Source organism: Haemorhous mexicanus, chromosome Z (genome assembly GCF_027477595.1).
Source record: "Haemorhous mexicanus isolate bHaeMex1 chromosome Z, bHaeMex1.pri, whole genome shotgun sequence".
Lineage (NCBI taxonomy): Eukaryota > Metazoa > Chordata > Aves > Passeriformes > Fringillidae > Haemorhous > Haemorhous mexicanus.
The window spans coordinates 30,064,223-30,073,569 of record NC_082381.1 but is presented as its reverse complement, the minus strand read 5'-3'; positions in this window follow the sequence as shown (position 1 = coordinate 30,073,569).

Genomic DNA, 9,347 nt, shown 5'->3' with positions numbered 1-9,347 from the left:
CTCTGCAGGCCCAGGCAGATGCCAAAGCTGCTCTTGCCATCCTACCCCTGCCCCTCTGCCAAGGGCAAGGGGCCTCAAGGACTAAAGGAAACACAGGGAGTCAAAGGGAGACAGCTGCACCTACCTGGCTGGGGGCTCCTAGGGAAGCAGTTTCCTTGGGATTCATGCCCCTCTCTTCCAAGGGCATTTCCCCAAATGCCTACATGTCTTGGGGAATACCAAGACACCCTTAAGAAACCCTGGCAAGGCTGAATTGCTTGTGCTTCTTGCAGCACAGGCACTCCAGCTGGAGATCATCTTCCTTCCGCCCAGTCTGTTTCCACGCGTCGCTTGGGGCGCGCAGCCCTGGCCCCCTGTGAACGCCAGCTGCCCACTGCCTCTGCACGTTCCTGAGCTCCTGCCTCTCGCTCAGGGCAGCCAAGCCAGGCTGTTGCCAGCCAGGGAGCGGAGCCCTGTTCCCACAGGAGGCTCTCTTGAGCCCCTTGCAGGATGCTCCGCCATGCACGCAGCACTTCTCCTGCCCGCCCAGAAGGTGCTTGGGAGAGCAGAGCACAAGCTGGCCGTCTGTGGGCCCAGTATATCCCAAAGAGAGGGGCAGGAAGACGCAGCGGCTCTTTCACAGCCATGCCCAGGAGAGATTGGAAGGGTCCCCTCCCTCTGCTCTCACTTGCTTGGGTTTCTGACTGGGCCTGAGGCAGGGGCTTTGATTCCTCACTTGTGGGGAGACCAGAGCTGCCAGAAGCGCACCGAGCCTGCAGGCACTGCCTGACAGTGCGGTGGCCCGTGGGACACAGTGCCTCTGTGTCTCAGCCGCTCTGCTGCTGCTGCTGCTTTTAGGCAAACCCAAATCTCACTTTTAGGCCATGATGCTCTTTGGTTCTGCCCTCTTCCTGCCCCTTGGGCAGGGATGGAGCATTGCTGTGATTTCAGGAAGCTCTTTGTGAAAAACTTCCATTATTGCGATCTCCTCTGCCTTCCATAGATGCTTGCCAGGGAATCCTTCACAGCTGGCTTCAGAGCATACTCAAGCTGGGTGTTCTAAAACCCAGGGTCCTTGTCCCCTCAGCATGCTCAGCATGACCTTCAACTCCATGGTGCTGTGCAACTGAACCAGCAGGACAGGGACCTTTGCAGCCTTGTTAGCGTTCAGGAACACATAATCACGAGAAATGATTATATGCTGGTGCTTTTATTGAAGAGCTCTGGGTGTCAGGGGTAAAGACCCAAATCTGACTCCAACATAGGTTCGGGATGAATATGCTTTTATATTCTATCCTTATATAACGTTCATGTTAATTAATAAACTTACATTGTTCTATAGTATACACAGATTTCAACCAAGCATAGCCACCTTAGACTAGGAACATACAGTTTCTCATTGTTCTTCTTATGATTACAGAATAATTATTTTAATTACTACTACTTACGCAGGTAAAACACAAGGCTTAACATTTCAGAGTTTATCTTAGCGTTTTCTAGGGTGCCACTATCAGCCTGAGCTGCCCTTCTTACTCTGTGGCCGTGCACAGCACACAGCGTGAAAGAGAACGGCAGCAGGGCCATGCGTGTCCCCAGGCTCAGGATTTGTGCTGCTTCAGCTTACAGACACGCTTTTAAAGTGAAAAAGCCAAACTGTTTATTAAGGGAAGGCAAAGCAAAGGGCTGAACTGGGAGGCAAAAAAGGGGATGGGCAGGGCCTGGGGACTGCAGGGAGGGAGGGAGGGAGGGAGGGAGGGAGGAAGCTTCCAAGAAGGAGGGAGATGACAGGAGCTCCTGGAGCTTCCCACAGGCTCAGCTGTGACCAACAAGAGCTGTGCCTGGAGCTCTGCAGGTGGTCTCATCTTCAATGGGAGCTGGGGGTCGCCAAAGGACACAGGTTCTTCTGATCCTGCAGACGAAGTTCGGCAGATCTTGCGTCGAACGTCAGCTGGATATATTGGTTTATGAAGGAGGGGCACTCGCATTCCCTCAGGGCTTGAAGGGCTGGAAAAGAGAGGAAGAGAGCCAAGGTCAGAGGCCAGATTACAGGAATGCAGGGAATCACTCCTGCCAGGGCCATCCCAGCCGGCTCTTGCCGTGGCCAGAATGGGTGTGGAGACAAGGGCTTCAGCCTCGGCTCCCCGCCGTGTCCCTGAAAGCTGTCTGGGCTCTGTCCCCGCTGCCCCTCATCCACGCAGAGAGCAGAGCCCTCCGTAGCCCGGGCAGGGATTGTAGCTGCGGGGCTGGGATTTGCAGCTGCCCTCACTCACCCTCACTGAGGACCTGGAGCTCCTCCTTCTGCCCCATGGTGAGCACTCCGGCGACCCCTGGCAAGACAGAGCCCGTGGTGGCCCCAGGCGGCACAGCTGCCCGACAGGGGTGCTGCCAGCCCTATGGCCGCACGCCCTCCTGCCCGGGCAGGGCTCCTGCCGGGCGCTGCCGCCCAAGGCCGTGGGAGGGCAGAGGAAGCGCCGAGGGCGGGCAGGGCTCCAGCGGCCCGGCCGTGGCTGTCGTTGCCAGGGCAGCAGCCGGGCCGAGGGGCAGGGAGGGACACCGAGCTCGTGGCTCACCGATGAACCTGATGGCGGCCTGTCGCAGGGGCTTCTGTGGGCTCTGCAGGTAGGGCAGGGCCCAGCGCAGGTGCTCGGCTGCTCGGCTCTCATCCTCCAGCAGCTGCGGGGAGCGCCAGGAGGGAAGGCTCAGCGCGGGCTCTGCCCCTCGGCCGGGCGCTCCCTGCGCCCGGCACCGGCTGAGCCGGCCCACGTGGCCCGGTGCAGGGAGCGTCATGTGGGGCACAGGCTGCAGCCCCGGGTGCAGCGCTAGGCAGGGGAACAGCTGCCAGCCCCCCACACTGAGCCCCGGTGGCAGGAGGCTTCTCCAGCCTGCGGCTGGGGCTTCCTGGCTCTCCTTACCAGGCGCTTGGCAAACTTCATCCGCTGCTCCTTCCTCAGCAGCTCCTCCAGGTCCCTCCTCCTCTGGAAGCGGGCTGCACAAAGCAGGGCTTGGAAAGCGGCCTGGAGAGCAGCCAAGAGCCGCAGGTGGTACCAGAGCCCAGGGCATCAGAGCCCAGGCCATCCCTGTGCCAAGGCCAGGGGAGGTGGGAGCCCGCCAGCTGCCAGGGCAGGAGGCAGCCGCGCGCCTTCCCAGGGCTGCAGCAGCATCATCAGACAAAACCTCACCTTTGCCACACGTCGCTTCTCATCATGCCAGCGCAAGAAGAGAGGGAGCAGGCTCCGGCTCACGATTCTCGTGAGAGGCTTTTCCCCCTCTTCCACTGCCAGCTGCATCACCCTGCAGAAGAGCTTCATGGAGAGCAGCTGCACAATTCTGTTGTCCTGGAGGAAAGGAAAAGACCTCAGCACCAACTACTGCGGGCCCATCAGGGCAGAGGCCCAAAGACGCACCAGGCACAAAATTTCTGGGCAGCGTCCAGTGCCCTTGGCGGGGAGCACAGAGCCTTACATTGTCAAAGTGTGGCAGGAGTGGCTCGGCCAGCTCCAGGGCGGTGACGCTGGCTATCTTGAGGTCTTTCTCCTGGAGCACTTGTGCGAGCACAAAGAGGGTCATCCCGACCATGTCTGCATCTGAATCTGCCAGCTGCTCCAACAGGTGTTGATAAAGGCCGCGTATTCCTCCGCCCTGTGTGCAAGACGAGGCCGTGCTGTGAAGCCCAGGACAGCTGCAGCACCAACAGCTGCTTGGGGCACTTGGGCAGCCAAAGTGGGGAGGCAGGAGAGCTGGGAGCAGCTGCCTCTGCTGCCAAAGGCCAGCCAAGCCCAAAGGTCTGCCTTCCCCAGCCCCACGCTGCCAGCACGGGCTTCAGCCACTGCCCCTTCTCACCAGCGAGGGCTCCTGGCTGAGCACCACCAGGCCTCTGAGCACCAGGCGCAGCCTGTCCCTGCACTGGCTGGGCAGGTGCCTGGACACAAGCGCCAGGGCACTGGGACCGTGTTGGCTCAAGTCCAGACACTCCAGGACCTGAAAGGCACAGGGCAGTGTCAGGGCAGCCGGCTGGCAGGAGCCCAGAACGGCACAGGGCCGGGCCCAGGCAGCAGCAGCGGCTGTGGGGCAGCATCCCAGGCGGCTGCAGCTACCAGAGGCCAGAGAGCTGGGAGGCAGCTCAGCCAGGCAGCGCTGGCCATCAGGCTCACCTCCACAAAGAAGGTCAGGGAGGGCAGATCCCAGCGGGGCTGCTTCCCCATGAGCAGGTTGAGCAGGCGCAAGGCGATGCCGGAAGACAAGGGGGTCAAGCTACGGCACATCCTGGCAGGGGGAAAAAGGCAGCAAAGGCCTGAGGCGGGCAGGCAAACCTCTGCCAGGACTGACTCACAGAGGTGTGATCTTTCTGCAGCAGCCTGCGAGGGGACGTGGCCGCTTGGGGAGGCGGCTGCTCCTGGGCACCCTCCTCTCCCAGCCTTTTCCAGGCTGCTCGGCTGCCCCTCGGTGACAAGGCCCTCTTACCCACAACCACGGGCACTGTGTGGGGCACTCTGGGCACAGGGCAGAAACGCTGGCGCTGGCGGGGAGAAGGGGGTCTCACCTGGCCAGCAGAACCACTGCATAGCTCTGGGTGTCGGCACAGAGCAGGGTGTCCCAGACCCGCCTGCGCTCCAGAGCCACCAGTTTCTCCTCAAAGTCCAGCTGGCAGAGCAGAGCCTTCATGGCCTGCGCTGCAAACCTGTATACAGAGCAAAGGCCAGGTCACGCCGGGAGCACTGGCCCTGGCCACAAAGGCGTGGGAAGGACAGGGCGACTGAGACCTGTTGGCCTTCGTGGGAAGGCGGTGTTCCTCCCGGCAGGCTCTCCAGAAGTTCTCAATCTCTTCTGGCATCTGCTCTGTGGTGGCAAAAACTTGGAAGAGCAGAGCCACAAACAGGTGGGGGGAATAAAAGACCACTGCGTCACGCCACTCGGGCATGTGGGCAGTCTTCCACAGCACCACAGTTGCCTGCAAAGGAGAAAGCAGCCCGAGGCAGCACTCAGTGCCGAGGCGTCCGTGTGGCAGGGCCCGAGGGGAGACGCAGTGGAAGCAGCCGGCCTGCTGCCCCCAAGCCTGCCCCTAGGCCGGCTTTCAGCCCAGCGCCGGAGGCAGGGAACTGCAGGACAGGGAGAAAGCGTGGAGAGGTGACCTGGAGGCTGAGCAAAGGCCAGTTCCAGAAACTCACAGCCAGGGCAAAGATGGCCTCGTTATCCCCGCTGCAGAAGAAGGTGCTGCACAGCGGCCTGTCCTCCAGCAGAGAGAGCAGCTCTGGAAGCACCTTCCGCCCTGCGTATGGCGACGAGCCGATGGTTCTCCACATCAGCACAGCAGCTCTGTGGGAGCAGAGCTGCGCGTCAGCACCGTGCCCCGCTGGGCTGCGTGGGGCCGGGTGACAGAGCCCCGGGCCCTGAGAGGTAGGGGGGGAGCACGGCAGCAGGCTGAGGAACAGAGGGGTCCCAAGGTCCTGCAGCTGTCTGCCTGTCTGGCAGACCCCGCTGGACCGGCCGTCCAGGGGGTGGGGCCCTACGGGCCGGCCAGCACTGAGCTCTGGAGGCAGTTGTGCTCTCTACCTGTCACAGGTTGGGGCACAGCGCAGGAGGCTCATCACCACATTAGCGGGGTGCTCTTCAGCCAGGCTCAGGATGTTCCTTTTCAGCCCAGCGTCCATGGTGACACGGGACACGAGGGTCTGGTGAATGTCCCTCACCATGGCTGGCACCTGGAGAAGGCATGGGGTAGACCTGGAGTGCTATCCAAAGGCAGCAACTTCTCCCGCTTCGCCCGAGAAGTGCTTGCCTTCCCACCCCCTTGTGCTAGCCTCGATGGCTGAGGGGGCCCAGCAGATGAGGCCTCAGGGGCCACACGACCCACACACCAGACAGGGGAGAAAGCATTTGTGTGTCCTTAAAGGCCTCTGAATTCCCAGCCCTGGCCCCAGGCTGCTTACCTGCTGCTGCTGTGAAGAAAAAATATCCTGAGTGGGAGCAGGAATCGCAGTGCAAGTGGGCGTGCTGTCAGCCTTTGAGATGGCCCAAGTACTCTGCGTCCTTGGCCTACCGGTGCTTGTGGTGGCCACGCTCTCACTCAGGGCCGTGACAGCCTCCGCCCTGCCCTCAGCTGTTGCCCGGTCAGAGTCTGCTGTGCTCTCAGGGGACGCTGAGCTGGCATCAGGCTCTGCCCGCAGCTGGGCCGTGCCCTCGTTGGCCGTGGCGCTGGTCTTTCTGCGCCCAACCCGCAGGAACCTCCGCAGCGCCTGCAGCAGAAGGAAGGGCGGGAAGAGAGGAACATTCCACGGTCCGCTCCAAGCGCAGTGCCGGGCCCAGCAGTGCCAGCAGGCCTGGCCCAGGTGGGGATGGCCCCAGGTACCTGCGCTGCTCTGCGGAAGCGGCCGCCAGCGGGGTCCTGCTCTTGCGTCCCATCCTTCCCTGCATCTGGCAAAGAGCGAGTGCGGCCAGAGCTGAAGGGCTGCTGAACAGGCCAGAGAACACAGCCCAGCCCTGCACTCCGCAGGCAGGGACAGCCCCCAGGTGCTCAGGAGAGCGAGCACGGCCGCCGGGGGGGCTGTCCCAGCCCCTCTTCTGCCCTGTCCATGGGCACGTCCACAGGGGCAGGGATGGGATGGGGCCAGACCGGCGGCAGGTACCAGCCCTGCAGCCCGCCTCTGCCACTCACCGTCCTGCAGTGGCTGCACCTGCTCCGGCTCTGCAGGCTGCTGCGATGGGGAGGCTGCAGGGCCTTTCTTTTTCTTCCCCCGAATCACCTTGAAAAGGCTGAGCACTCTGCCCGCCATCCCCTTTTCTGACCTCCAGGACACCTTGGAGACAGGTGCCTCAGCAAAGGTCTGATTGGGCGAGTGCCGCAGTCGCGCCTCCCAGGTGCCTGAGACAGAGGAGCCTCCGGAGGGCTACAGGACAGCACGTCCTGCACTCTGTTCTCGAGGCCTCCTGCCACAAGAACAGGAGACTCCTCGTGAACAATGGAGGTGACTAAGTCCTACGGCCTGGCCACAAGGCCACTGCCCACAGGGATGGGAGATGACTCGGAAAAGCTCCGAGTCACCAAGTCCCGCAGTCTGTCTGCAAGGCCAGCCACAGGAGGAACGATCTGGAAAAGCTCCAGGTCAGCAACCAATGAGCCGGCTGTGTGGGGCTCCTCACAGCACAGCTCTGGCACGTCCTGTCCCCTCACGTGCAAGGAGCACTGAGGCCTTGCCTCGTCACCGCCAGCACCCACGTCACCACGTGTCACAAAGGGCCCTTGGACACCCCGTTCCATTCCGTTCCATGGTAACCGTGCTGTGCCGTGTCACCAGGGCCTTTGGACAAGCTGCCAAGTGCTCTGGGGCAACCCCCAGCCAAGCCAAAGTGCCTCCGATTGGAAGGAATCCCTTGCCCCAAGTGTCTAAGACAGCCTTGGCCACACCAAGACTGGCCAAGGGCACAGGGAAGGACTCTGCACGATGCCTGGCCAGCAGAGCCCAGCTAACTGCTGGCCCTGGAGCAGAGCAGCAATCCAGCAAGCAAGAGGCAAATGCATCTTGCCAAGAGTTAAAACACAGCAGACAGGGGAGACAGCATTCATGTGTGCATAAAGGCCTCTGAATTCCCAGATCCCCAAGAGAGCTTTGGGTCTCTTGGCTGGACAGAAAGGATCCAGCTCAGACCTGTGCTCAAAGGTGGGGAACAATCCCTGCTGCAGATGCTTGCTTTGGTCTCTGCAGGCCCAGGCAGATGCCAAAGCTGCTCTTGCCATCCTTCCCCTGCCCCTCTGCCAAGGGCAAGGGGCCTCAAGGACTAAAGGAAACACAGGGAGTCAATGGGAGACAGCTGCACCTACCTGGCTGGGGGCTCCTAGGGAAGCAGTTTCCTTGGGAATCAAGCCCCTCCCTCCAAGAGCATTTCCCCAAATGCCTACATGTCCTGGGGAACACCAAGACACTCTTAAGAAACCCTGGCAAGGCTGAATTGCTTGTGCTCCTTGCAGCACAGGCACTGCAGCTGTGTGGGAATCCACAAAATCAGAGGGTTTTGGGAAAGCTGCAAAAGGCAGGCCTCAGAGACAACAGAACTGTGATTAGAGCTAAGCAGTAGCCATGAGATAGGTCAGCAGAAAAATTATTGAAAATGTAGAAAAGCAAGGACAAATAGAACAATGGTCTGTGTATTAACGCTTGTCTAGGATAACTTCCTAAGCTGCAGAAAAGTTGATCTAGCAAGATGTTCGGCAGTTTGAAGCTTCATAATGGAGCTCTGTGCATTGTCTTTTAAGGCGTACAAGCAAGCATTGTATTTGAAATAAGCAGGCATTGTCTTAACTAATGGCACGTGTGCCTATAGCAGTTGGATGGAACCACTGTCAATATGCTTCTGCTTTGTGTGATTGGTCAAAAAGCTTCTCAAGTAAGTTGTAACATTGAGTTCTTGGTCTGCTGCCTGGGATGTGAGCTGCTGGCATCTTCCCGTTGTCAGAACCATGTAGTGAGAGTGATGCTGAAAAATAAAACAGCTCAAGGCACATTCCACAGCAGTCCCGTCCCGTTGGTGATTTGTACGTAGACCCCCAGCTGGCCATAGGTGGCCGCTTCAGGCTAACAGGACACAGCACATCTACTGAAAGCCAGTTTTTCCTTGGCTACCTTCATTCTTCTTATGACCATCCATTCATCCATTCATCCATTTCTCCTTGCAGGAGAATTCTGAGCTGCCCTACATCAGCAATACTCTTCTTTTATCAAAGCAGGGCATCATGAAGGAAGCTTTCTATGCTCCATAGTCCTAACTAAATAAAGCCTTGCCAAGAAAAACTCACAACATTACATTTCCTATCTATGGCACAGCTCCATTTAAAACTCAGGACATGGCTGAAGCTCTCCCTAAAGGGGATAATCCGTCCCCTTTTTCCTTCCTTGTGATGGTGTTCAGCGGGCTCCCAGGATGAAGGAAGAGAGAGAATCTTGTTTCCATGTTTCAGAAGGCAGATTTATTCTTTTATGATCTATCTTCTATAAAAATGATATATTAGAAGTATTGTAAATGAATAGAAGCAAGGATTTCATCAGAAGGCTTGCAAGGAAAGGGAAAAGAATGTAATGATAATAGAATCTTGTGACTGAGCAGACAGCCTGAGACAGCTGGACTGCCATTGACTGTGATGAATTAGAAACAACCTCATGAGACCAATCAAAGATGCCACCTGTTGCATTCCACAGCAGCAGATCGTTACTGCTTACATTTTCTTCCTGAGACCTCTCAGCCTCTCAGGAGAAAATCCTGGCAAAGGGATTTTTCAGAAAATGTCATGGCTACACCTCCTCTCAGCTTGCGGGGCACAAGGGCCTCCTCAGGCGCAGGCATCTCCTCTCCGCTCTTCCTGCACTTGCTTTCCCCAG